This window comes from Periplaneta americana, chromosome 16, assembly GCF_040183065.1.
Source record: "Periplaneta americana isolate PAMFEO1 chromosome 16, P.americana_PAMFEO1_priV1, whole genome shotgun sequence".
NCBI lineage: Eukaryota > Metazoa > Arthropoda > Insecta > Blattodea > Blattidae > Periplaneta > Periplaneta americana.
In genome coordinates, this window is record NC_091132.1 from 51,830,183 (window position 1) to 51,857,449 (window position 27,267).

At 35.9% G+C, this 27,267-nt stretch overlaps 1 protein-coding gene across 1 annotated transcript in view; it reads right to left on the minus strand.

Moving 5' to 3' along the window:
- The window catches only part of DopEcR (G-protein coupled receptor DopEcR), a 972,001-nt gene that overhangs the window by 844,048 nt on the left and 100,686 nt on the right, over positions 1-27,267 (minus strand). The window contains exon 2 of the mRNA XM_069849106.1: positions 19,848-19,902. The gene's annotated coding sequence lies outside the window, so the exon portion shown is untranslated. The remainder of the gene's footprint in view (positions 1-19,847; positions 19,903-27,267) is intronic.

Genomic DNA, 27,267 nt, shown 5'->3' on the forward strand with positions numbered 1-27,267 from the left:
ACTCGTACCAGCATTCATTCTATAATGCTTGTCGCTACGACGCAGGACTAAAAAAAATAAGGAAACACATAAAATTACATGTACGAGTACATAAAAATATAGGTCTAATTTCTATCAGAATAAGATAAAATGTAATGCAACTGACTTCATAATATAAGGACTCGGACAAATATTTCCCATAATTTTATTATAACTGGTATAATAATAAAAAAATGAACTACATTTCTCCTTAAACATATATTTCAAGAACCTGATTCGTGATATAGGATAATTCATGTATTCATCCCTCAATACTGATAAACAGATGCAATAATATGGCATTCTTGAAGAAAGATGTGACATTAGTAGTTGAAGATTTGAAAAATCAGGAAGGGAATTCAGACGGTTCCAGTAAAAGTTGATGGTAGTAGTGGCACGTAAACTATTACAAATAAACAGTGTATAGTTTTTATACGAGACTTAAGCAGAGTTGGGACAGAAAACGTTACTAATAAATCATGCATAAGCCATGGATGTATAAACAGACTGTAACTATACAATGGGAATTGCTTTGCAGTAGTTATATACACGAAACACCTTGTTTAAGCGTTGCATATAGAGAAAAAATGGCCGCCCCTCTAACAGTTGTTCGTATCGACTGTCATTTTATGATGATGGTTGCCTTGTAACCACAGAAGAACAAACCAAAGAGCAGAGAATAATTGAAATAATATTGCTGTAGCTTGTACTCTTTGACCAATATATAGTGTGATAATCGATTAGAGCCAGTTGTACTATCGATATTTAACACGCCACACTAGAGCGCTCTACCGGATGCAATAGAGAACCTCAGATATTCTATTACCTTTCGTAACAAAGTAATGACGAAACTATAACGTAGCTGTGTAACAGTTATACTTTTATACACGACGTATATAGTGATTATTAGTAAGGAATTTACACACGACGTATAAACGAGCTACTCATTGTATAAGTATAAGATAGTTAAACGTCTGTGTATAGAGTTTTTATTAGTAAATTTCACACACCAGAAAAAAAAAAAACACAAACCGTTTGGTCGGGGGATCTCGGAGTCCACTGTAACAACGCTAAGTCATCTTCAATAACCATTCAAGTTTATATACACAATTTTCGAGAAAAATACAAAAAAAAAAAAACTTTTTTTTATTTTCTACCTAATTATTATTTTTTGCACGCAATATTTCTGGTTGTTTTAGAGATCAAGACAAAGTAGTATACCAACTTCTGAAGTCGTAACATTTGTGGAAATATCCAACATTTAATTTCAAATTTGCAAATAATGAATGACCAGAAGTGGACCTGAATGGTTATTGATCTCACTGCTTCAGTTGTCCCCGTGAAAAAAGAGGCCGTACACCTTTGACTTAGACACTGCAGCAAACACATTCACTTTTGGAGAATCTCGTTCATGTTGCACTGTCAAACGTGGTTTTTCAGTACCTCAGATCCGTACATTATGGCGATTAACTTTGCCACTCAAATGAAATGTGGCCTCGTCACTAAACACTAGAAGGTCCTCAAAACCATCATTCTCCTCATAGCGACCTGCATGGAATTACAAAATTCATATCGTTCGATAATTTTAGCTTTTGCAGTAACTGTATACGGTATGGTTTCATTCGCAATCGGATTCGTAAAATTTTCCGTACAGTCGGTTGCAGAATATCAAGTTCCCGACTGGCGCGGTATGTTTATTTCTGAGAGCTGCGAATGAAACTCGCCCTCACTCGCTCCACTGTTTCCTAAGAAACGCTTGGGCGTCCACTGCTTTTACCTTTACTCACAATACCAGTTGCCTTAAATTGACGATGCCATCGCAGAATGCTTTGGTGACTTGGCGGTGAAGTTCCAGGGTATTGTCTCGGGAAAATGACTTCTCATATTCCAAAACTGCGAACGCTTTTTGCTGCATAGACACCATTTTGAAAACTATGCTTGTGCTGCCGTCTGTCTACACGCGCCAGAGTTACAACAATGGAAAAGTAAACTTTCAGAATTTTTCTTTCGATTCATGCTTAGTACAAACATACTGCATCCATAGTTTTCGCAAATATTTGACTTAAAACCTGATAAATTATTTGTAATTGTCCTGTACTTTAATGTATGTTATTAAGGTACAGTTACGTACATGTGGCTAGTATGCTGCTATTTTGCGTGCGTCGTACTGTACCTAGGGTTACCAAGGAATAAATTTTATAGGAGGACATGGAATCTAAAATAAGAGGGCAGTGATAAAAAAGGAGAGTTTATTAAAAATTGGTATGAACAAAATTAAAGATAAAAACAATGGCTCACTTTAATTCACTCTCTAGTTGCTGGATCAGTATTACATCTGTACTTATCGGTGGAGCCCACTTTGTGCACAAGAGCCTGAAGAGACAAACTTCTATCTTGTAACAAATAACTATGGAACTGTTCACAGGACATGTCCTTGAAATTATATTTCACTATCATGATACCTCTGACTGTCTCCGTTAGCATGCGATTTCGTTCTTTTATCCATTGAGCAGATATTAGGGAAAATACTCTCTCAGCACTTCCACCGTGACTTGGAATAGAGAAATAGAATTGACATATTTTGAAGAGTTCTGAGAAAGTTTCAGTGCTTGCAGAACTATCGGAATTGAAGAATTTGCAACATTGTTTATCGAAACTTAAATCATTGTCAAAATTAACTTGATTGGCATATCTTTGTACATTGCAGAATAAAATTGATAAAATAGCTTAGAATCATGAATAGTTTCATTTTTAGAATGTAAGAATTCAATGCATGTCAATAGGTCATCATATATATATATTTTTTATGTGTTCCAGCTTGAACAACTGAAAGTAGTTAAATTCTTTCATTGGTTTTCACCATTTGTTTAGATATTCTATGCATAATATCGCACATTATTCAATATTCATATTAATTCTAGTTGAAATACGAAATGCCGGACATTTCAATTTTTTTTAAATGCCTGCCGGACGGGATAAAATGATTAAAAAAGAAGACATGTCCTCATTTTGCCGGACGGATGGTAACCCTAACCGTACGGCAATGCTATTGTAATGAAAATAATAAATTGAAATGAAAATTGATGAAGGGAAACAGGAGAACTCCAGGAAAATTTTTCAGGAAACTTTACTTTGTCCGCCATACATACAAATACGTCATCACTAGGATTCCAACTCGTGTTAGCAGTCCTCTGCCAACTGAGATGGCGACATTGGTATATGAAAACAGACTGGCGGCACTCATGAGCCAGGATCCTTCAGCTAAGTTTCTTGAGGGGTCATTGGATAAATTACTGCATACAGAAACTCTCGAGTTTTGTTATTGGGACTGTACGTGTAAGATTTATAAAGTAGCTGAAAGTGATGCACAAAACGGGTTTTAAATAAATAATCTTCGCCTTTTATTTTACTTACAAGCTCGTTTTGTTAGCTTGATAATCATAAATAATCATGCCGCCCTCTCTCCTAAGCCGGGCGTGGCAACGTGACAGGCCTGTGTGATGAATTGCATCGCACGCGCTGACGGGTATTTGCTCACAGATGAAAACTGCAACAAAATGACGCACGTGGGGTAATAAATTACACCGAGCCCCACAATGCACTCCCTCAGACGTTCTGCGACATGTGCTACTACCTACTGTTCAAGCAGTGAAACTTCACGACACTGTTCAATGTCCCACCGCGGTGGATTAGCCGTTAACTCGCCTCTCTTTATGAGAGATTACACCGCAACATTCTGAACAAACGAAAGAAATAATTACATGGACGATAGAAATTGAAGCATCCATATCAGAAGATGGAAAAGAATTATATATTCAAAGGGAAGAATTTTAACTAGCGCTGATGGAAATGAACATTTCATTATGCAACGAAATTACGAGCCGTTCAGAGCAGAAGTGGTGTAAGTCAAAATTGGGTGATGAGGTTTGAAGTAAAAGTTCTGTGAAGTACAGCACAAAGTAGAAATTAATATGTCCTTCGTGCTATCCACTGACTGCTAATAGTTTAAATAAATTGAATATTAATTGCTATTTTGCGCTGTATTTTACAGAATATTTACTTTAACCCTCATTATCCATTTTTGACTTACATCACTTCTGCTCTCAACGGCTCATATGATAAAGGCGAATGACATGAAGATCTCACGGATACAGCATTGCTTCCAAAACCGAAGAAAGATAATGACAAGAAATGTCAAGAATTCAGGAATATCAGCCTGATATAGCACTTGCTGGCGATCCTTCTGCGAATACTGAATCGACGTTTAGATTATAAGAGCGAAAGAGAGTTAGAAGAAGAATAATTTGGCTTCAGGAAGAGAAAAGGTAGAGAGATGCAATTGGACTGCTAAGAACAATCAGCGAAAGATACCAAGAAAAAAATAAAGAACTAAAGATTTACAGCTATTGGGCTAAAATTAAATCCTAATAAATCCGTAATTATAAATATTTCCAAATATAAGCTTGTCGGACATAGTCTCAGTATATATCCTGAGTTTGAAATTAAGTCTATGGGTACAAACAATTCTATCACCTATATTCGAAATGAAACTAAGTTCATTATCATTCTTTACTGTTTTGTAACACTTACCTCTCTCTCAAAAACTAGGTATATTTCCACTAATCTAAAAATGTATTGGCAGCTATGTTCTTGTAGGAGTTTCATTGTCAAAACAAAATCAATGTTTTAATGAACTTGTAAACATTTATATGGTTAAGTACTCTTTGTTCCTTGTGGCAGCTCACGAATGGTGAGGAGATTTTTAAATTAAAACTAGCATTTGTAGATTTAGCAAAGGCTTTTGAAGACTGGATTGGCTGCTGTAAACATGTTATAGTTTCAATTTTACTCTACGGGATTAGATATAAAAAAGTAATATCTAATTTATATTTGTATGTAACAAAAAATTAGACATTATCAACATGAAGAAAATAATAAACTATCGCAATATTCGAAAGTGAAAAAAATTCAATAAATATTTGTGGAGAGTTAGTTGGAATATATAGGTAAAACAAAGCTGAAATTAGTATTACTCTGTAATAGGACATGTTGTGAATAAATAAATTACATGCATGCATACATACATACATGCGCGCGCGCACACACACTTACATACATTATACATATAACTACATATAGATAATACTCATATATAGACTGGTATATTATACGATGTAAGAGTAATGGATCGGAGAAAAACTCTCTCCAGCGCCGGGATTTGAACCCGGGTTTTCAGCTCTACGTGCTGATGCTTTATCCACTAAGCCACACCGGATACCACCCCGGCGTCAGACAGAATCGTCTCAGATTAAGCTCCAACTCTTGGGTTCCCTCTTGTGGCCGCCCTCTGCACTACGTCATAGATGTCTATGAACGTAGGACCGAAGTCCACACATGTGCTGAGGTGCACTCGTTATGAGTGACTAGTTGGCCGGGATCCGACGGAATAAGCGCCGTCTTAAATCACGAAGTGACTTGCGCATATCATCGTATGATGACGCAGATTATCTGCATGGAAATATCATATGTACTTCGGTACATTAAAATAATATATATGGTATATTATAGTACATAATTTATTTTAGAATTCTTTCAACTACAAACCTCATCCAGATCCGAAATTGAATGTGGACGAGAATTACTTTCACCTTCCCATGCTAAGGATTCCATTGCCCTTATATATTCCTGGCCTTTGCATGGTTTTGAACTGATTAATCTCTGATTTAAGCAATCGTGGTAACTATTAACCCCCGAGGGCAATTCATCATCATAGCCTAATTTATTATGATCAGCATCACTATCACCACCAACAACAGCAAAAACGGAGGCTTCAGAGCTATAAAAGTCCTGTAGTACTGTTCCATACTCAAAAGTTTTCGTTCCCTCCAACTCCCGTTGGATTTTTCAGAGTCTGTTCGACCGTTAGGTTCATAATATATACAAATTTTCGACAAAGAATCATTTTTCATCCTGTCAATATGCTGAAACCAAAAATATACTGGTGTTCTCTGTACCAGGAATAGAGAACCCTCGTTTATAATCGACGAACCTACCTTAATTATAACAACATCGGCTTTCATTTATCAACATCGACAAGAGCAGGGCAACCAAGTGCAGAGACCTCACACTCACGGTGTTGCTATCCTTCCTGTGTAGAAAACTTATGAATCATAATCATAAAGTTAAGGTATGAAGAAGGAAATAAATGGAGATGAAAGACATAACACTACATACATCAGTAGTATAAGCGGTAATGTTTACTTTTAAAAGACACCAGGTTACAAATGGTATGACATGAGTATATGAACAGACATCCTTTTTTTTTTTTATTTGGTTATTTAATGACGCTGTATCAACAACTAGACCATTTAGCGTCGTGGGATTGGTGATAGTGAGATGGTATTTGGCGAGATGAGGCCGAGGATTCGCTATAGATTACCTGACATTAGTCTTACGGTTGGGGAAAACATTGGAAAAAAACCAAACCGAGTTATCAGCCCAAGCGGGAATTGAATCCACGCCCAAACGCAATTCCGAATCGACAGGCAAGCACCTCAGCCGACTTAGCTACGCCGGTGGTAACAAGCATCCTCTGGAGTCATAAGAGGAGATAGTGAGGTTGAAATAACTTTCTGGTTCATGAAATCTTCAGCTTTTAATATGGCTGGAAATAATTCTCGTTTCATTGCTCTCTGAAGGTCCGGTGTTAATTTTTTTGTTGTTTCAAGAAGAGTTTTAACTCATCAGGAGGTTGATATAACTGGATCCGAATCTCATCTCTACTATTCTGTCTTCTCTTGTCTTTGCCTGTTCGCATGCATATTGTAAGGGTGGACTATTTTCTTTGGACATTCGTTATTTCTTGGGTTTAATACCATCCCCGTCCGGCTTATCTTCCCCATCTCCTATAACTTTCGGGCAGTGGCGAAGCCAGTTTTTAAAGAGTGGGTAGGCAGAAAGTCTTACCTTAAATTTTCTGTACAATAGTTCCAAACGGCGAGTTTTCTTGGTGGCAAAATTGTCAATGACACGATCCTTGAACTTCTGGTCACTCATCAGTTCTTTCACTAGCTTTTTCTCAATGGCAATGGTACTGAGACAGCTGAATCTTTCATTGATCAAAATTACGCAAGTATGTTTTTATTCTTTTCAAAGTACTCATACTCCTTTCAGAAAACTGTGGTCACAGGAAACATAAGAAACAAACGAACTAATTTGAACACTTCCACATATACACTTTCCAGGCCATTTAGGACAATATAATCTAAAAGTCTTTGAAGGGAAAATAATACAAAAATGATCTTCACTCACTCATTATTTCGGGCACATTCTAGTAAACTCACACTTAATTCTAACAACAAAAATGGTCTTGAGTAACTTTTGCGCCGACTAAATCAAAAGGAGCATTTCCCACTAAAGCAGCGTTGCCAACAGTGTTTGTGATATAAAGTCCTTAAACAGCAGTAAAAATTCACTATAAATATGCTATCAATGGAGAAAATTTGTACTCTTGTCGCTAAGAGGGCTTTAAAAACTCGCTAAATTAACAAAAAAATAATACAATACAAAACTTTCATCTATGTTGCCGCTGAAAATTAGTTAAAAATAGCTAGATCTAGCTACCATAAATTGGCAACACTATAACTGCAAGCGAGAAAAAGTCTGAATATTCTTTGTTGGTCACTGTGGTTGGTCGTGAGACATGCCTCCTTGCGACGTGGAGGGGGTTGCTAGTAATTCAAACAACCTCACGCCTTTTTCCGTCACCTCCAATCCCTGCCGTAAAGCCAAAGCCTGTTGAAGTGGCAGAAGAGGCAAGCGAGAAATTGTCTCACTCGCAGATGCCCATCACCCTGGCCGAGCACAACAGATTTTGTAGTTGACATGTGCCGATGAGCGAAGAATCCTGTATAAACTGCTGATTTTCTCAATCACAACAATTATTACGGTCGAGAAATTTATGTTAGTAGGCTTGTTTGTAATTCTTTATCTCGAGGTTTTTTCTGGGTAGGCATTGCCTCAATTGCCTCCACGTAGCTTCGCCACTGCTTTCGGGTCCTCTATTTCTACACTTCACGGGAGACTGTCATTTTCGAAGTTTATATCTAGCATTTCTTCTTGATTATTTTCATTATTAGGCCTATGGAGTTGTCTATCTTTCATATCGCACATGACATAGAAAAGTGACACAACTAAAAAATTGACGATTTTGAGTTAACACTGTAGAAAGATGCAGAACTGGAAAAAAACGACACATTTCTAGTTCCAATATTAACAGTAGAGTTGGGTCGATTCGTGAACGAATCGTTCATTCGAACGACTAATAATAAAGAATCGTAAGAATCGATTCGTTGTATCAACGAATCGTCGTTCAAAAGAATCGTAACGAATCGTCGTTCAAACGAATCGTAACGAATCGTCATTCAAAAGAATATGAAGGAATCGGCATGGTATCGTAACCCACGATTCTATTCGTTGTTTGATGTAACCTATCAACTAGAGTTGGGTCGATTCGTGAACGAATCGTTCATTCGAACGACTAATAATAAAGAATCGTAAGAATCGATTCGTGGTATCAACGAATCGTCGTTCAAAAGAATCGTAACGAATCGTCGTTCAAACGAATCGTAACGAATCGTCATTCAAAAGAATATGAAGGAATCGGCATGGTATCGTAATCCACGATTCTATTCGTTGTTTGATGTAACCTGTCAACGGACATTTCCGAACCGTGTCGAATGCTCCCGAGCGAGAGTGAAATCAAAATATGTACTGCATTTGTTAAGTATGGAAAATAATGAACAAACCTGAAATTTGCATAGTTAAATAGAGATGTAATGCAAAAAATGTACTTCATAATAAGGTTCAGTTGATAAATTATAATTTAGAGACATTATCTTGGGTAATTTTGTAGACTAATGGAGTCCATACTGAATGGTTCCAGCCAATGAGAAAGAGACAATCCAATGTCTCGCCTCTTATGCCATCTATGAGAGAGATGTAGAACGTTTTTGTTCTACGCGTGGTTTGCAAAGGAAAGTGTCTTGCGACGATTCAAAAGAATAGTTGGAATCGCAGACTGGGAAGAATCGTGAACTCGTTGACGATTCAAAAGAATAGTTGGAATCGCAGACTGAGAAGAATCGTGAATGAATCGTTAGAATCGATTCGTAATGTGTGATTGAATCGTTGGAATCGACTTCTGAAAAAGAATCGTGTTGCCCAACTCTAGTTCGCATGCATATTGTAAGGGTGGGCTGTTTTCTTTGGACATTCGTTATTTCTTGGGTTTAATACCATCCCCGTCCGGCTTATCTTCCCCACCTTCTACAACTTCCGGATCGTCTATTTCTACACTTCACGGGAGACTGTCATTTTAGAAGTTTATATCTAGCATTTCTTCTTGGTTATTTTCATTATTAGCCCTATGGAGTTGTCTTTCATATCGCACATGACATAGAAAAGTGACACAACTAAAAAATTGACGATTTTGAGTTAACATTGTAGAAAGATGCAGAACTGGAAAAAACGACACATTTCTAGTTCCAATATTAACAGATAGAGAACATTTGTATCACTTTTCTTTTGGGCAGGATTTGCACGTCCTGAGTATGCAAAAGTGACATTTCTGAGTTCGATAGAGAATGATTGTAACTTTTTAAATTGTGACATTCTTTTCTGTGGAAGTCAGTAACTTTTTACATTCTTAATAGTCATAAGTAAAAAAAGTGTCAAGTTTTAATTGTTCAGAGTAAATACAATTTCCTTCCGTTCTTAGTACTATTTTTTTGTTATGATACTCTTCTTTAAATAAATTCGTTACAGATGTGCATTTTTAATAGTCACGTTTTGATGACACTATTCCGTAATGAATATATAGCATAAGTAATTTTTCAGGGCTTTATTTTAAGTTGTGAGAATTTTGTCAACAGTTACGAAGAACTAATTTTCTGTTAATATTTTCATTGAATGAGGTCACGTAATACGTAAAGTTGATAACAAGTTGTTCTAAATTTATTTATGAATATGGATATTATTTCAGAGTTAACAATGATCCCTATAGAAATACTTATGGTACAAGCAGCTCTATCTGGAATTATCTTAAGAATGGGAAAAGGAACAAACTACTTTATAGAGGAACTGGAAATTAAAAAAAGCAAAGAAACAAATGATGATAACTTCTGTGAGGATAGGAGAGTAGAAGAGAAAGTAAAAGGAGGCAAGATTGAAGAAATTTTATTTAATGAAGGAAGGCAATTAGAAATCTGAGAATATCATACGTTACGTGAATCAAGCATATCAAATAAAAATTAGTCTCACAGAAGTCATAGACTCTAATCGTATCCCCAAAGCATAAAAAGACTTCTACATTTCAATGTTCAATTATGAAAATGATTAAACTGAGTAATATAAATGCTTAAAAAGAGATTTTTTTTACAATTTCTCAATTATTGTTTGGATAAATCTGATAATTTTTATGTCTAAGTACTTCTATTTGAATAAAATGAAATAATTAGGAAATTCGTTTCTTATTTCTGTACCCAACATAAATAACAATGACAATAACAAAATTAATAATAATTATTAGTACATCAATAATTTTTAAAATTATTTGGTACTGTTATTACCATTATTACTATAATAATGACGTCAAAATATGGAATAAATTTAGTTTCCATAGTTAGATAAAATGACACAACTCAAACTTGTTCCAATTAAACCCCTACTGTGCCTTACATGAAAACAACGCTTGAAAAATATACAGAGTGATTTATATAGAACTGACACATTTCTTTCATTAATTGTTTCAAAACGAATTGTGCTAGCGACAACTTATTATACCTAAAATGTAGAGCAATTTTGGGAGATTATTTACCTCTATAGCAAATGTTGAAAATGTCCTCCATCCTGCATAAGGCACAACTCAACACGTCGTTCCATGTTACTGGCCACTCGTTGGAGGACTCTGTTGTTAGCTTGAATCTCCTGTGTGATGTTGTGCTTCAGATCGTCCAATGTCTGGGGACGTGTGGCGTAAACCCTGTCTTTTAAGTAACCCCATAGAAAGAAGTCGTCCGGCGTTGTCAAATCCGGAGATCTCGGTGGCCACAGGTTCCTTGAAATTATTCGGTCGTCACATAACCGGATAAATGGAACCATGCTTCATCTGTCAACCATGTGATGGACAATATGGCAGGATTTTGCACAATGAACGTCTGAAACCAACGACAATAATTCAATCTTTTATCCTTATCTGGTTCCTGTAGCTGATGAACAACCGTAACCCTATATGGCTTAGGCTCTCTGACACATTGAGTAGGTGTACCCTTCTCCTGCGACAAACGTCTTAATGATTTTTTGGGTGACTGCTCCAGTCGTGCTCTTACGTCAACAACAACCGTGGGAAGCCTAGATGAACGATTCTTGCCCTTTTCACTCACAGAGATCCAGTTGTTTCCAATTTGTTTACCAGTCCCAGTATTGTGTTTCTTTTGGGAGGATTGCGAACACCAAATTCTCTCTGGTATGCCCTTTGAGTAGCTGTGGCCACCGAGATCTCCGGATTTGACAACGCCGGACTTCTTTATATGGGGTTACTTAAAAGACAGGGTTTACGCCACACGTCCCCAGACATTGGACGATCTGAAGCACAACATCACACAGGAGATTCAAGCTAACAACAGAGTCCTCCAACGAGTGGCCAGTAACATGGTACGACGTGTTGAGTTGTGCCTTATGCAGGATGGAGGACATTTTCAACATTTGCTATAGAGGTAAATAATCTCCCAAAATTCCTCTACATTTTAGATATAATAAGTTGTCGCTAGCACAATTCGTTTTGAAACAATTAATGAAAGAAATGTGTCATTTCTATATAAATCACTCTGTAGTATAAAATTACTCTCTAAATGCCAATAAATATATTTTTCGTGGTGACAGTATTTTCTTGATTTTTACAATGAGCATAATATCTCTTTTATTTGTAAGTTTTCAGTTTGTTTGCTCTCCTGAAAAATCACATTTTTTTTAGTTAGGTCACTCTTCTATGTCACGTGCGATATATGCTTTTAGGAAAGACATCTGTCCATAAAATTTCCATGGCTTAACAGTCGTCGTTGCATCGATACTTCTTACTGAATCTATTACTTTACAATCGGACTCAGATCTGTTTCCAGCAGCGACAGAAACCCACCTGACTCCGGTCGCCCGCAACAGTCCAGTAAGGTCCGGTCAGTAGGCAGTTGCGCATCAAGGTCTGTGTTGCACGAGATCTATTTAAAATAACGGTGTTGGATTTTCCTTCTTAATTACGACAGGTAAAATCAGGATCAGTAGATCTATTTATCCTGTGGCGCTTCACCTTTATACTCAGTATCCTAATTTTATTATTGTAAACTCTAAGACAAAAAAATGACCGGTTGCCATACGCTAATTCCCCTTCGAAAGACTTCCGTTCATTCCGTGAGAGCTTAGGTTTACACGTGAAGGAATTTCTTATGCACGACTTCGCTCTGTTTTTCCTTTGTTTTGTTTATCTGTTGCTTTTTCTGTCTATTTATAGGCCAAGTGTTATGAATAATCTATAACGAAGATATATTCAAGGAATAAATTAGGTGCAAAATAAACTTTCTTTCCGTAGTCGTGTGAACTAGATGCTGTACTAAGTGGACTAAAATAAATTCACGCTACAAGAGAGCGGTCATTTTTGTGTCTAAGGCTGTACATGAAATCCACCTACTTGTGAAAAAGAAAAAAAACCTTTTCTTCTTTTTTTTTTTTTTCAAAATATACTAGAAGATCTTTATCACAAACTGCTCTGCATTTTTATTATGATTTTAAATTATAATTTATTTTAAGATAAATTGTTTCCTCGAAAAGTGTTGATGTTAATACTTCTTTAAAGTTTCTTGGTATTTGTATTGACTTTAGATTAATCTGGAACGTCCATATACACCATATAGTTAAGAAAATTACTAAAGGATTATTTATGTTACGTAGATTGAGTGGTGTTGTGCAGCAAAATGTTTTACTTCAAATATACAATTAACATTTACACAGTTTAATTTGTTATGGTATCCCGTTATGGGGTAATAGTTCATATTGTTATGAAATATTTAAATTACAAAAAAGAAATATCATAGAATAATCTATCAGGAATCTTATCTAGCTCACTGCAAGCCATTGTTTTTAAAAATAGGAGTAATGACTGTCCCAAGTCTTCATATATTTTATTTACTTTTAATAACGAAAGGCAAAGATGAATGTTTAATAAATAATACTGATCATAATCATTATACCAGGAAAAACGAAGATATAAGAAATAAATTTTATCACTTTTAGTATGTCTCAAATGAATTGGTATTTGATATCAGTTAAAATTTATAATAGTACTTACTTACGGCTTTTAAGGAACCTGGAGATTCATTCCGTCCTCACATAAGCCCGCCATCGGTCCCTATTCTGAGCAAGATTAATCCAGCCCACCTCCCTCAAATCAATTTTAATATTATCCTCCCATCTACGTCTCGGCCTCCCTAAAGGTCTTATTCCCTCCGGTCTCCCAACTAACATTCTATAGCCTATGCATTTCTGGATCCGCCCATACGTGCTACATGCCCTGCCCATCTCAAACGTCTGGATTTAATGTTCCTAATTATGTCAGGTGAAGAATACAATGCGTGGAGTTCTGTGTTGTGTAACTTTCTCCATTCTTCTGTAACTTCATCCCTCTTAGCCCCAAATATTTTCCTAACAACCTTATTCACAAACACCTTCAATCTCTGTTTCTCTCTCAAAGTTTAATTTTCTAATAGTTTACCCCCTTAATAGGAGATGTTTGCCTGATAATGTGTTTAAGAGTAAAATTAAGTCTTAGCAAAGGAATGTCTGTGTAATGTTAATGATTTTTTAAATATAAATTTTAATATAATCTGTATAGTTTGTGTTTTATGGGAATAAAACAATATCAATATAAACATTCATTTTCATGCCACTTTGCAACTGCGTGATGATGATGATGATGATGATGATGATGATGATGATGATGATATTTATTCAGACACAAATTTAAGATTTTGCTATGATCGAGCATTGATGGATTAAATAAGGAATGGAAATACTAATGAAAATCCCTTCTTCTCTAACGACCAACAATTCAACAAAAATTCTCTTATTAGTAACTCTAATAACAGATACATTAATTTAATTTTCATCTAATAATTCATGATTAGAGGCAGGAATTGGATTGGAAATTAATTTATCATTTAATCCCTTAATATTAATCAACAAAAATATATAGGTACCCAACAGAAGCCTCAATAAAATACTTCATTGTACAAGCTTTAACATCATCACGTCTACTATTTTTAAGTATTATAATATCAATAATTGAATAATGTGTCCCACAAATCCCTTAGTAACAAAATCTATCGAGATCGCGAATTGAAACTAATGTAATTCACATAACATAAACAAGAAATTCAAGCAGAGCTTCAGTTGAAAAGCAGGAAGGGAAACGGTACGTAGGGGGCGATGTAAAAATGGAGAATAATGTCACGCTGCATTTTAAGTAAGGGTTTTATAGAGATGAATTCAGGATAAGGGGTCCTTGGAGAAGAATTCTTCACTCCCTCGCAGGATAAAAATTATTTCTTCCCTTCCGGGGAAAATTTATTACATACTACACTCTAAAGCTCCTAATAGAGGTATAAAGTTCTAAGAATGCGTTATTCTCCTCGCTGGAATCATGACGCTCCGTGGGTGGTGTAAGTGGTGGTGAAGCAGCGCTTGGGAGGGGACTCCGTGCTATGAGACCTTTGCTAAAAATGGAATATGTTAATAAATCCAACGTTCCTGAAGCCTTCCTCAGTGGGGTCATGGTTTCCATATTTTGAAATGGATCCGAAGTGTGATCAAACCTAATTGATGGTTGTAATCCACATTTCTTAAAGACGATATCGCTTACAATAACTTCCTTAAAAAAATGGAGCGAGTTTCTGAATCCAGTACACAAACAGGCAAGAGTAATTTGACAGGTCAATATAAAATCATCAATCAATTGATATGCTTGTACCAGTATCAGCTGTTAGTCTCATTTTCCTACTACAGCGTCTGTACTGTGACATTTACCTTCATTCTTTCCAAGAAATATTCTCTTTCTTGATTGGAGATATACTGTACTCCAACCACGAGAAAGTCTCAGGGGAATGAGACGCAGCGGAGCAATGGTGTGAATGAATGTTGATGTTATACGATGTCATAAGGTCACACACGTGGGTACACGCATCTCCATTGACTAACTCTCACAGCACAAACGATAACACTGATACACACATACTTATACTACTATAGTTACAAAATTAGATCACTGTTAATCTCCTGGGGTGCTATTCATAGACATTTCGCTAGCCCGCGCTACGAGCGCTATCGTTAGTTCGCTGATCATCCACCGGAAATCCGCGCTAAGACTGTCTATGAATACAGCCCCTGGTCTTTTAATCCCTCCATACAGGAAATAACATATGCAGGAGAGCGCATGTTTTTTAAACTGACGTTATAACGGTAATATTATTCATCTACTCGTACTTCGCTCCAATATATGATGCAATAGTAAGCACATTCCTTTCACAGTTAATCTCCTGGTTGGAGAACAGTACAGAGACATTTACAACGTGACGTGAGAGAACGGCGCGTTATTGGCGGCCCGCTCCCAGCGCGGTCTGCGATGCGCGGGCTGTTAGAGGTGCGGCGTATAGATCCTCAGTCGCCATATGGCATTCACTGTAGTCTCAAGTCGTGTTACAAAAGTCTTGATTTTTCAAGTGTAGGGCTTATAAAGTTAGTGTATAAAGTTTAGTGATTATTGTGTATTTAGGTAATGCCTAAATTTTCTGAGGATGACCCATAATAGGCCGAAACATGTGAACCAGGTACGTTAGAATTTAACACAAGAAAGTCATATCATACATATTCCGAAATAAATTTTCATTGCGTGTCCGTGTCAATGAAGGAATTACGGCATATTTTTGGTACGAGACTAATAAGTAATCATTTGTGGGGAACATTAAATGGTAGGGTTTATAGGAAAAATCCTCATTCTATAGGTGAATTAAAAGACTATATACGAGAAGAAATTGTGGCTATCAATGATGTGGAACTTCAGAGTGTTGTTCATTCGTTTATCTCTTTCACTCTGTATACACACTGTAATACAGTACATAATTTAATCACGCAATATATCTTACTTCATGGGATTACCGCAAATAATTATTTTGTGGGTAATTAAAAAAATAAAAGTTTGTCTTCTTTACAACTGACAGTAAATTATTTAATTTTCGTATATTGCTCGCAAATGATAGTTCAAGAAAATAAACTATTGTCAGTAATAGCATAGAATAGTTGTGAAGATGAAAAAAATTGTATTTTCTATATAACACAATGCTTTTTATTATTAAAATGCACTAATATTATGTAATATGAACTTTAATAAGAATCGTTCCGTCGATGGAAAACCAAGTCCATCACATGTATGTATGTAATAATAATTATAATTATCCATAATACCTAGTAGGCATTCATATCTCGAGATATATCTACCTTGGTGTTGCGTTTTCTTACACACACACAAAATTAGAAGATCAAGAGAGATGTAGCAGCAGAACCAGTAATTTTAATATCAAGATCTTGGCTTGAATTTCATTATATCAACAGATAAGATGAATATCGAAACTAAAGAATCGATTGTAACTCTAGAACGCTTTGATTATATAGCAGCACAACTACGACCTGGTTCGGTGATCGCGATTAAGATAGGACTGTCACCACCGGTGAATAATGATGCCAAATAAAGGTGAGAATACTGTTAGCCATGCCCAGCCACTTTGCGATTCATAATTCGACTCTAACTTTGTCCGAGTCTGTAGTAACTGAACCTCGAATCTGCAGAACATTTTCAATGTCGACAGTGCAGTTGTTTCCGGAAGTGATATATTTTTAAGACCTACTGGCTGTTCAGGTTATCCTTAAGATATAGATATATAAAATTACTTTCTTTTCAAAGAATGTTAATCACGCGGGTCATGATATACAGGATTGTTTCCGATCTCTGATAAACGAATTTGAATGACATCATGTGCGTCAGGAGTCACACGACAGCTGAACTGTGGCGCGAGGTGACAGACCAGTAGTGAGTGATCTCATAGTCAGAGTGCACGGCGACTCACAGCAGAAATTCCCAAGAAAATCGAGCCTTTTTGGTAGGGGTACATTACGACCCTTTCCAATACCAAGTACAGTTAAGTGAAAATAAAAGAAGCTTGCATTAAACTAGGTTTCGTTATTTCCAAGAAAGGCATCTTCTGTGTACTTAATAAGATTGGAAAAGCTCGAATGGAATTAATTTGCATCATCTCGTGGAGTGTGGCGACTTGTGACGGAGGGGGATGGATTTGCTTGCTTTTTCCATTCTGGAATTAATTCCATGGGAGCTTTGCCAGTTTATTAGATATACACAAGATGCCTTTCTTGGAAATCGCAAAAACACGAGTTTTGCAGGCTCATATTATTTACACGTAACTGTACTTGGCATCGGAAAGAGTTATGTACCCCTCCCAAAAAGGCTCAATTTTCTTGGTCATTGCTGCTGTGAGACACCGTGCACTCTGATTATGAAATCACTCACTACTGGTCTGTCACCTCTCGCCGCAATTCAGCTGTCGGTTTGATTCCTGGCGCACATGACGTTATTCAAATTCGTTATCAGAGATCGGAAACAACCCTGTACTGTCTTTTCTGGTACAAAAATAAAAATATATGATAATATTCAATATTTTTGTACGAAAACAAAAGTTTGTGATTTTACACAGGGTAGGCATAAAGTCCCGTTACCCCCTATAAATACCTCAAATATACACACTATTTATGTAATTCCGATCACAATGCAGATATACATCCACTTCACACTAACTGTGTGTCATAAGTGTCCAAAGGGTTAGCATATCCCCCATCATTTCCTCACACAAAATAATGCGTCGCCAGATTCGGTGAGACATTCGTCGCAGCATTGTTGGTGTAATCTGTTGAGAAGCGCGTCGCAAGGCGTCCTTCAATTGGACGTAGTTACGCAATAATAGACCAACCGACAATTTGAAAAAGAAAAGAGAGAGAGAGAGAGATTTCACAAACCTGTTAATTTAACTCTGAAAAAATCAAGAATGCGATATCTGAATTTTGCTGCTATTTATAAGCAAAAATTCGTTTATTGCATAAAAATAATTTATTTATTTTGCTTTGAAATATTAATTCAACTGCTGGTCTCTAATTAAAAATCAGTTAGCCTTTTTTGGTATTATTTCTGCTACATTTTGCAATAGTATGAATGTTACTATACTTCTTGCATAAAATATTTTATATAAAAAAGAACAGATTTATTTCAATGGTCAATATCTCGAAACAGGTTTCTGGCGCTTGGATCATTATTGCTAATCACCGTCCAATTATTCTTCAATGGTGTCGTATCGTTCCTGTGCAACAATGCTCTTGATGGAAGTCCACAGCACATCGTCACAGGTTTCCAGAACGCTGGATTGGCCGTGGGTCACCCATCTTACTAGCTCCTTTCGACTGTTCACCTCGCAGCCCTGACCTCACAATTTTTATATTTCCATTTCGTATTATGTTCTGGTCACGGGACTTAATCATATACTTTGTTTTTATCGGGGTTTACTTCCAAACCTATCTCCTTACATGCTTCAAGTAAAATTTTCGTGTTTTCCCAAGTAACTTATTGAGTGAGGAAGATTTAGCTGTACCATCACGAGGTGTTGTTATTCTGGACTGGCGCGCTGGAAAACGCATTTGTTGTTTATACTCAAGACTACAATATTTGTGTGCGAAGTAAACGTATAGAATAACTTCGGTTGTATGTATGTTTAGGCACGGTTACCGATAGACTATCACTTTAATAACAGCACAGTTAATATTGATTCTTGGTTAATTTTACTTACGAAGTAACAAGAATACACTATCTTACTTAAATAAAATTTGTAGATATAATTATTTATTTGCCGCATAACATATTAGTTCATCACGTAGAAAAGGCTACGTAACAAATTACTTCATTTCTGTTTAACAGATGAAGCAAAATTTCGCCAATAATTCTTAGTACAGTTTTTTTTTTGTTAAGTTTATTTATACATCTGTTGTCATAACCGTGTTTAGGATGCGTGGGTATATCAATAGGCCGCCTTCACTATTGAGTTCCTATTCTTATTGTGTGTTGTAGATGGCTTCTGTTAATATAAGTGATTATATATTTTGATTAATGTTTATGACACTGCTGACTAAGGCGGTGATAAATCATGATATGTAAATTTCCAATACCGTATTTGTCTTTGTGACTGACGAAAACCATGAAAAATGCCAGTCAGATTGGTCGGCCACAGGGTTTGAACCCAGAATCTCCAGTCTCAAAAGCTATCGTCTGAGCCAACTCGCTTGATTAGTACATTGTTATTAACAATAAACTAAAATGAACCTTGCTACTTATTCGTAACACTGTAGCACTCGATATGCTTGGCCATAAGACTCACACATAATACTGTATAAATTTCCTCAAATATCAATAAACACTCTCATTTTAGTAAACACTACTTCAAGATTTCCATGAAGAACATTAGAAAAAATATACATATCCCAACAACATTTCGAGCAGTAACACCCGTGAAAACTAACAACAATTTAATAATGCTGAAAATAAGATAACAATTACAATACCACAAACGTATTTGAGACGTTCAGGACACATTTTATAAATCTGATTTGTTACTCACTCTTTTTCTTGACTCTTCATACACCAAAATGTAGTCACAGATTGCGAAGGACATTCTAGAAAATAAAAATACCAGGAATTAAAATCAGGGCTTTTAAGAGCACATTGGCAGGATCCATAAATTATAACCTCATTCTGTTTTGCATATTAATAATTTTGTAATTTTGCGACACTCAGTTGAAGTGCTCTGACGTAATCGAGTCCTTATGCACGTCAATGACTTTTATTAATATCCAGAATGTATACACTTCGCTTCGGTAGCTGTAATTATTACACTGGATAATAGGAACTTAGGTTCTATGCATACCATTAGGGTTAATAACTGCTTTAGATTCACAAAATCAAAATGTAATACAGTTTCAAAGATATATAAATCAATTTCAGCGCTGGAAGGAAGTTCGGACACCAAACATATTAAATTAACTACGTCTCGTATTATACAAGTCGTGATGTTTACATCAACTCATGGTAATACAGGGACTTGTACAGGGCACTGTTGTGTTTGAATCAAAAACATTGCTCGATATAATCAAGTGACTAAAACAAGTAGGCTATAACACACATTCACGAAAGCGACTTACTTCATTCTCTTCTTCATAGGAAATGGTGATGCATTAAAAAAAATGGTATAGTCTAATAGTCGATAATTTTGTTGCAATGTACAACTGTGTATATTCGTAAATTTCCAAAGATAAACCTGTTTCGATTGTCACTTAAACAAGAAAATGTTCTTTCGAAATCACACGATGTTACTGGTGGGAATTTGAAATAGATTTTATTTATTATAATCTTATGCCTGTTCCCTATTTAGTTCATATTGCACTGCACAGAGTTTCGAATAGGCAGAATTTTTCAAGAACACTTTTCAGTTTCAGTCAGTGACGATTCCTCCAAGAAGGATATGAGGATGATCCTACAGTTTAATTTCGTGTCTCTGAGGACAGAAAATATATTATGTTAACTCCTGCGAAAACATTTTAATTACAGATTTTGATTTGCAATGCATCCCGACATATTAATTTGCTTTAAGCTTCCACTTTCTGTCGTGAGTTGTCCGAGGAACCATCCAAATATCTCACAACAAACGGTATTTCTAGCAGCGAAGTTAGCGGGCACGGGAAGGGTGCGGAGAGAGGGATATGGCTTGAGTTTAACCGCGATTGAGGATATGACCGCGTATCCTAATACTACGACTCTTCGTTCTTGGTGATGGAGACCCTGTCAGAGATTACAATAAGAAATTTCAAGTTACTCTTACAGCCTCCTCAAATGCAGTTCATTGGTCATTTTAAAAGATCAGAATAAACGAAGTAATAAATAATTTAAAATGATATAATATAAAAATTAAAATGAATAAAAAACAAAATTACATAAAATAAATAAAATAAGCTGTAATAAATACAAGAATTAACAGGACTTTCAGATGACAGGACACCCGAAAGAATATCTGAAGTTGTATTTTATCATTTAGAATAATTTAACTGTAACAAGAAATTAATTGCGCAAACGTACGACGAAACATCGGTAAATATCAGGCAGTACAATGGCTTAGGAGCATCTTCGCAACTAAAATGGAGAGGAGAATCGAACTTCACTATTAATAAATTACCAGTTCCAGAATGGTGGGTCAAAGACTAACATAGGCCTACTTGTATTGCTTTTGCATCTTATATTATTATTAATATTATTATTATTATTATTATTATTATTATTATTATCATTACTAATATTATATTATTATTAATATTACTTTCTGCCTTGGTCATCAGTCGTCAATCTCATATCCTACATACAAAAAATATCACGAGTCGCCACTGGTTTCAGTTTAACCCTTTTATTGTTACCAACAGGATCGTATGGAATTTAATGTTATTTCATAACTAGAAGGTAAATATTGTGTATGCATGGTTGTTGGAGTCGGAAATTTTCTAAACGTAGGCTATACTTGACCATGAAGTGTTTTAAATATGGATTCTCAAGTTTATGGAACGGAATATTCGCACATATCAGCATCAGACAAAAGCCATAATAAAAAGTGGACTCATCCGAAATCAAATCGCTATACAATTTCATATGTCTGATGTGTCTTTTAGAGTCACAATGTTTTTAGTACATCACGTTTACGCACTTTTATGTATAACTTATACACACTTACAAGTCTTACTTTGAAGCTTCATATATCCTAGGAAAAGCACCGCAAAACTCTGGAATCTTTTCCATGCCATTCCTTTTAGTCCCTATTGCCATTGCAATTTATTATGAGTAAACATTCACTTTGAGAGAGGAACATAGGTTAAGAGTGTTTGAAAATAAGGTGCTTAAGAAAATATTTGGGGCTATGAGGGATGAAGTTACAGGAGAATGGAGGAAGTTACACAACACAGAACTGCACGCATTGTATTCTTCACCTGACATAATTAAGCACATTAAATCCAGACGTTTGAGATGGGTAAGGCATGTAGCACGTATGGGCGAATCCAGAAATGCATATAGAGTGTTAGTTGGGAGGCCAGAGGCAAAAGGACCTTTAGGGAGGCCGAGACGTAGATGGGAAGATAATATTAAAATGGATTTGAGGGAGATGGGATATGATGATAGAGAATGGATTAATCTTGCTCAGGGTAGGGACCAATGGCGGGCTTATGTGAGGGCGGCAATGAACCTCCGGGTTCCTTAAAAGCCAGTAAGTAAGTAAACATTTTTCGAACATACTATATATAATCTTAACAGAATAAACTCTTATGGGTAGCCATAAATATTTTCCGTAACACAAAAGCTTATTTGAAGGTTTCAGAACCATAGTGGGCCAAGCGACATTTACTAAAACCGTAGAAAACAAGGATTGAAATGAAGTTATTACCGTAATTCAATGGAAACATATAGCAAGAAATATAAAGTATACACATTCAAACTAAATGATATGTCTATCTTCATTAAACTATGGTATTCACTTAACTTTAACCCTTGCTATCTTCGTTTTTAATATATGGCGCTTGGCCCACTATGGCTCTGAACCCTTCATTTATCTCGCGCCGCTTATCACCTGGCTCTCACTTAACACTATTCATCAGCGCGTTGTATTTAACGCATACTGAAATTTTAACGATGGCACGCTCTATAACAATACTTAATGACAGTATGCTAAGCGCAATAACAGCTTTCTTTAACACCTAAGTAAAGAAATTCATGTGAATGGTGGTCATACTGAAAACATATTTTATTTATTTCCTTATTGTAATATTCCTCTCTAACAGTAGTCCTTCTTCAAAACTAATCGTGTGTACTTTTATGGCATTCCTCAAATTCTGCCTATTAAGGACCTAAATTCAAGCACTCGTTCAAACAGCTTAAAACTGTAGTCTGACAATATTTAGTGGATAAAAACTATGGAATAACATCTATGTTGAACAAAGTAAAATATAAAAGAGGGCATTCTTTAACTGAAAAGGAAACAGAATCAAGGTTTCGCCATTAAAGCACACGCCTATTGTAAAATAAGACGAGTTTCGATTGTTCCGTTAAGTTTATGTGACAGGTGAACCGGCCCACACTTTCTCTGTGTCTTTGTGGCAGAAAGGCCGACGAATTTCCGGTGGCTAGTCCTGATTTTAAACTGGACACTCCGAAATATCACCGGTAGGTTTTATACCGAATTTGGCACCGTAAAGTTTGCTTCATACACGTTTGATTTTATTTCGATACGATGCCGGTTGCAATCTCGTTGATGCACTGCTCAGTCTGTTTTTCTTGGTTCCCTAAGAGCAATTAATCTGCAGTCCTGACGTGACATACGTATTCTGTACTAATGTGCTTATTTTAACGCAAAGCTCGATTAAGTGAAAGTAATATTTATCTCTTTATCGTATCTTTATATTAATGTAACGGTATCGTAACATTTGTGTTAAATCGTTGTTCAATTGTCAGCTTCGCATTCAGAAACAAGTAAGCTCCTATTCCTCCTGTTCCTAATCATTAATCATCACTTCCACATCATCATTATCAACATAATCAATTTCATGGACTTCTTAATTCCCTTCTCTTATCCTTTTCCTCTCCAACCTTCATCGTCATCACTATCATTTTAATCGTAATCCACATACCATAATCGTTTCTTTTGCACGATCGTGTTTTTGTTGTAGCCTATTTACAGCTATTGTTGTTAGGCCATGAAGGTTAGAATTCCTACACAAAAACTTGTTGCTAGGGAAACCATTCTTCATAACATAAAACTATACTGAAATAGACCCATTACAGTGCAATTATTGTTACATAGTTACCATTACAGTATAGTTTTGTGAATGCTTTGAAATAATACTGCTCTAAATTTTCAATGAAAAATATATTGTATTTGCAATTTTAAAACTATGATCGTGTAAAAAAATGTTGTACAATACAAATTTTTAAATGCATTACAAAATCTCGGAATCTGAAAAATTCGATCTGCTCGTTTTTTAAACTTTGCCTCGATTTTGTAAAAAGCACTTCCCAACCTTGTATCGTAATATACTACTACAATCTAAAGAAATATCAGAAGGAAGTGAAATTGGGAGAGGAGTACGTTAAGGATGTCCTTTATCACCTACCCTGTTCAACATCTACTTGGAGGAATTAGTAAAGAACTGTTTTCAGAACATGGGAGGAGTGATAGGAGGAGGAATAAGAATAAAGTATATAAGATTTGCTGATGATATGGCGTTGGTTAGGAGAAGAAGAAATTACACTAAAGAATATGCTACTGGAGCTAAATGACAGCTGTGAGCAGTATGGGATGAAGATAAATACAAATAAGACTAAGAGCATGGCCATAGGAAGAAAAATACAGAAGATAAACTTGCGAATTCTAAATGGGGCAGTAGAGCAAGTGGTCAGTTTCAAATACTTGGGGTGTACTATAAGCAGTGACATGAGCTGCTGCCAGGAAGTCAAAAGGGGGATAGCAATGGCCAAGGAAGCTTTCAATAGAAAACAAGAGCATTTTCTACGGACCTCTGGAAAAAGGACTAAGGAAGAGACTAGTGAAGTGTTTTATATGGAGTGTGGCATTGTATGGGGCAGAAACATGGACATTACGACGAAATGAAGCGAACCAACTAGAAGCATTTGAAATGGGATATGGGGAAGAATGAAACGTGTGAAGTGGACAGACATAATAAGAAATGAAGCTGTGTTGGAAAGAGTGAAAGAAGAAAGAATGATGCTGAAACTGATCAGGAAGAGGCAAAGGAATTGGTTGGGTCACTGGCTGAGAAGAAACTACCTACTGAAGGATGCACTCGAAGACATGGTGAACGGGAGAAGAGTTCGTGATAGAAGAAGATATCAGATGACAGACGACATGAAGATATATGGATCATATGAGGAAACAAAGAGGAAGACAGAAAATAGGAAAGATTGGAGAAACTGGGTTTGTAGTGAAAGACCCTTGGAACAGAACACTAAATGAATGAATGAATGAATGAATGAATCTTGTAATAAGTACTTTGTGAATCGTGCGAAATGTAATATTTTGAAGGTTCAAGGTCAAAATCACTTACAAAAAATCCACAAATGTATAAGTCAAAAAATTATTTTCCACTGGGGTTGGCTTTCTTCGATTAAGTTTATACTGCACTTCAAAGACTTTCATTTGATTTCATTCTGATCCATTAAGCCTAATATTCTAGAATATATTAAAGAACTGAAAGCTGAATTACCATGCCTAAGCATGGTGAAAGGAGGTGAAGTATGTATTACACCCATTAAACTTCTTAGTTTATTGGAGGCCATCATTTACAATAACCTTTCACAAATATCAATAAAACGCCTTTAGTGCATTATACAATAGGTCAAGTATGCCTTAAAGAGCTTTAAATAATAATAAACCAGTGTTTTTTCTATCCTTATGGAACATTCAATCATTTTTTTATATCCATGACCTATAACGCGTGTACATAGGTTATTGTGACCGTTATTCATCGACAGAATCTAAATTAAAGACATGAACAGATTATTGACAAATTATTATTTAACGAATCAGGTCGTAGAATTTTTACGCAGGTAATTTCGGTTCAAAATTTCAGCCAGCTACAGTCACATTTGTTGCAGAATATTTTTGTTTTATTAACTTGGATTTACAAATTACTTTTGATCCAGAAGAATTTTCAATTATTTTTATGAAGATAACTCTCTTTAAACTAAATATATTTTCGTACTAAATGGATTAGAAATACATACTTTTCAATTATACATTGGCATTTTTTTTCTATTCAATACGTATCTTTACACACTCGTGATATGTTTTCTACAAAATACTTTGAGCGCTACTGTATATACAGAAATGGAAACAAAATTTGGAACTCTCTTATTGTATAAGTTTCGCTTACAACACACTGTGCATGTGCTGTAAACAAGAGCCCCTGTACACAGGGTGTCCCATTTATCTTGTGCACCTATTATAACCTTTTTTCTTTGGATAGGTATTGAAATTTTTGTTTTTGATCGTTATGTTAGAACGAGGGACTAACACGAGTGTGGAGATTTGGTGCATGTAACTACATTATGCTACAAGATACACGTGACGTCATCAATTTTTCAAATAGCACTACATACTTTAATCATGTTACATTTATTACACACATTAAAACGAGTTAAAATGTATCACAATATCACCTTCCTAATCAATAACAACAACAAAAAACGAAACAAAAACGTACTTCCAATGTGATAATGTTATGCTTTGAGAGTCACAGAAGATGTTCCAAATGGTGACCATTCACATTAATGCACATTCGAAGGCGTTCTCCGAAAGATCGGATGACTGCCCGGCATGTTGCTGGCTGAATGGACACACAAGCCTGTCGAACACGTTGCTGCATGTCGTCTGGTGTTGTCAGAATGTTCTGGTACATACTGTCCTTTACAGTTCCCCATAGGAAGAAGTCGAGTGGCGACAGGTCCGAAGAACGTGCAGGCCACTGTACATGGATTGTGGCGTCGACAGTTGTTGTGGTTTGTTTACACGTTAAGACAGCAAATACACAACACACGACGTGTACAGACGTCAGTCGTCTTTCGTTTTGTGTAAGTTAATGCACAAGATGAATGGGGCAGCACAACAAACGGCACATTCTGATGGCATTCATTTTGCATTTTGTTGTTGTTATTGATTTGGAAGGTGACATTGTGATACATTTTTGAACTCGTCTTAATGTGTGTAATCAATGTAACATGATTAAAGTATGAAGTGCTATTTGAAAAATTGATGACGTCACGTGTATCTTGTACCATGATGTAGTTATATGCACCAAATCTCTACACTGATATTAGCCCCTCGTTCTAACAGAACTCTCAAAAACAAAAATTCCAATACCTATCCAAACAAAAAAGTTATAATAGCTGCACAAGATGAATGGGACATTCTGTATATGCTACTTGTGAACAGT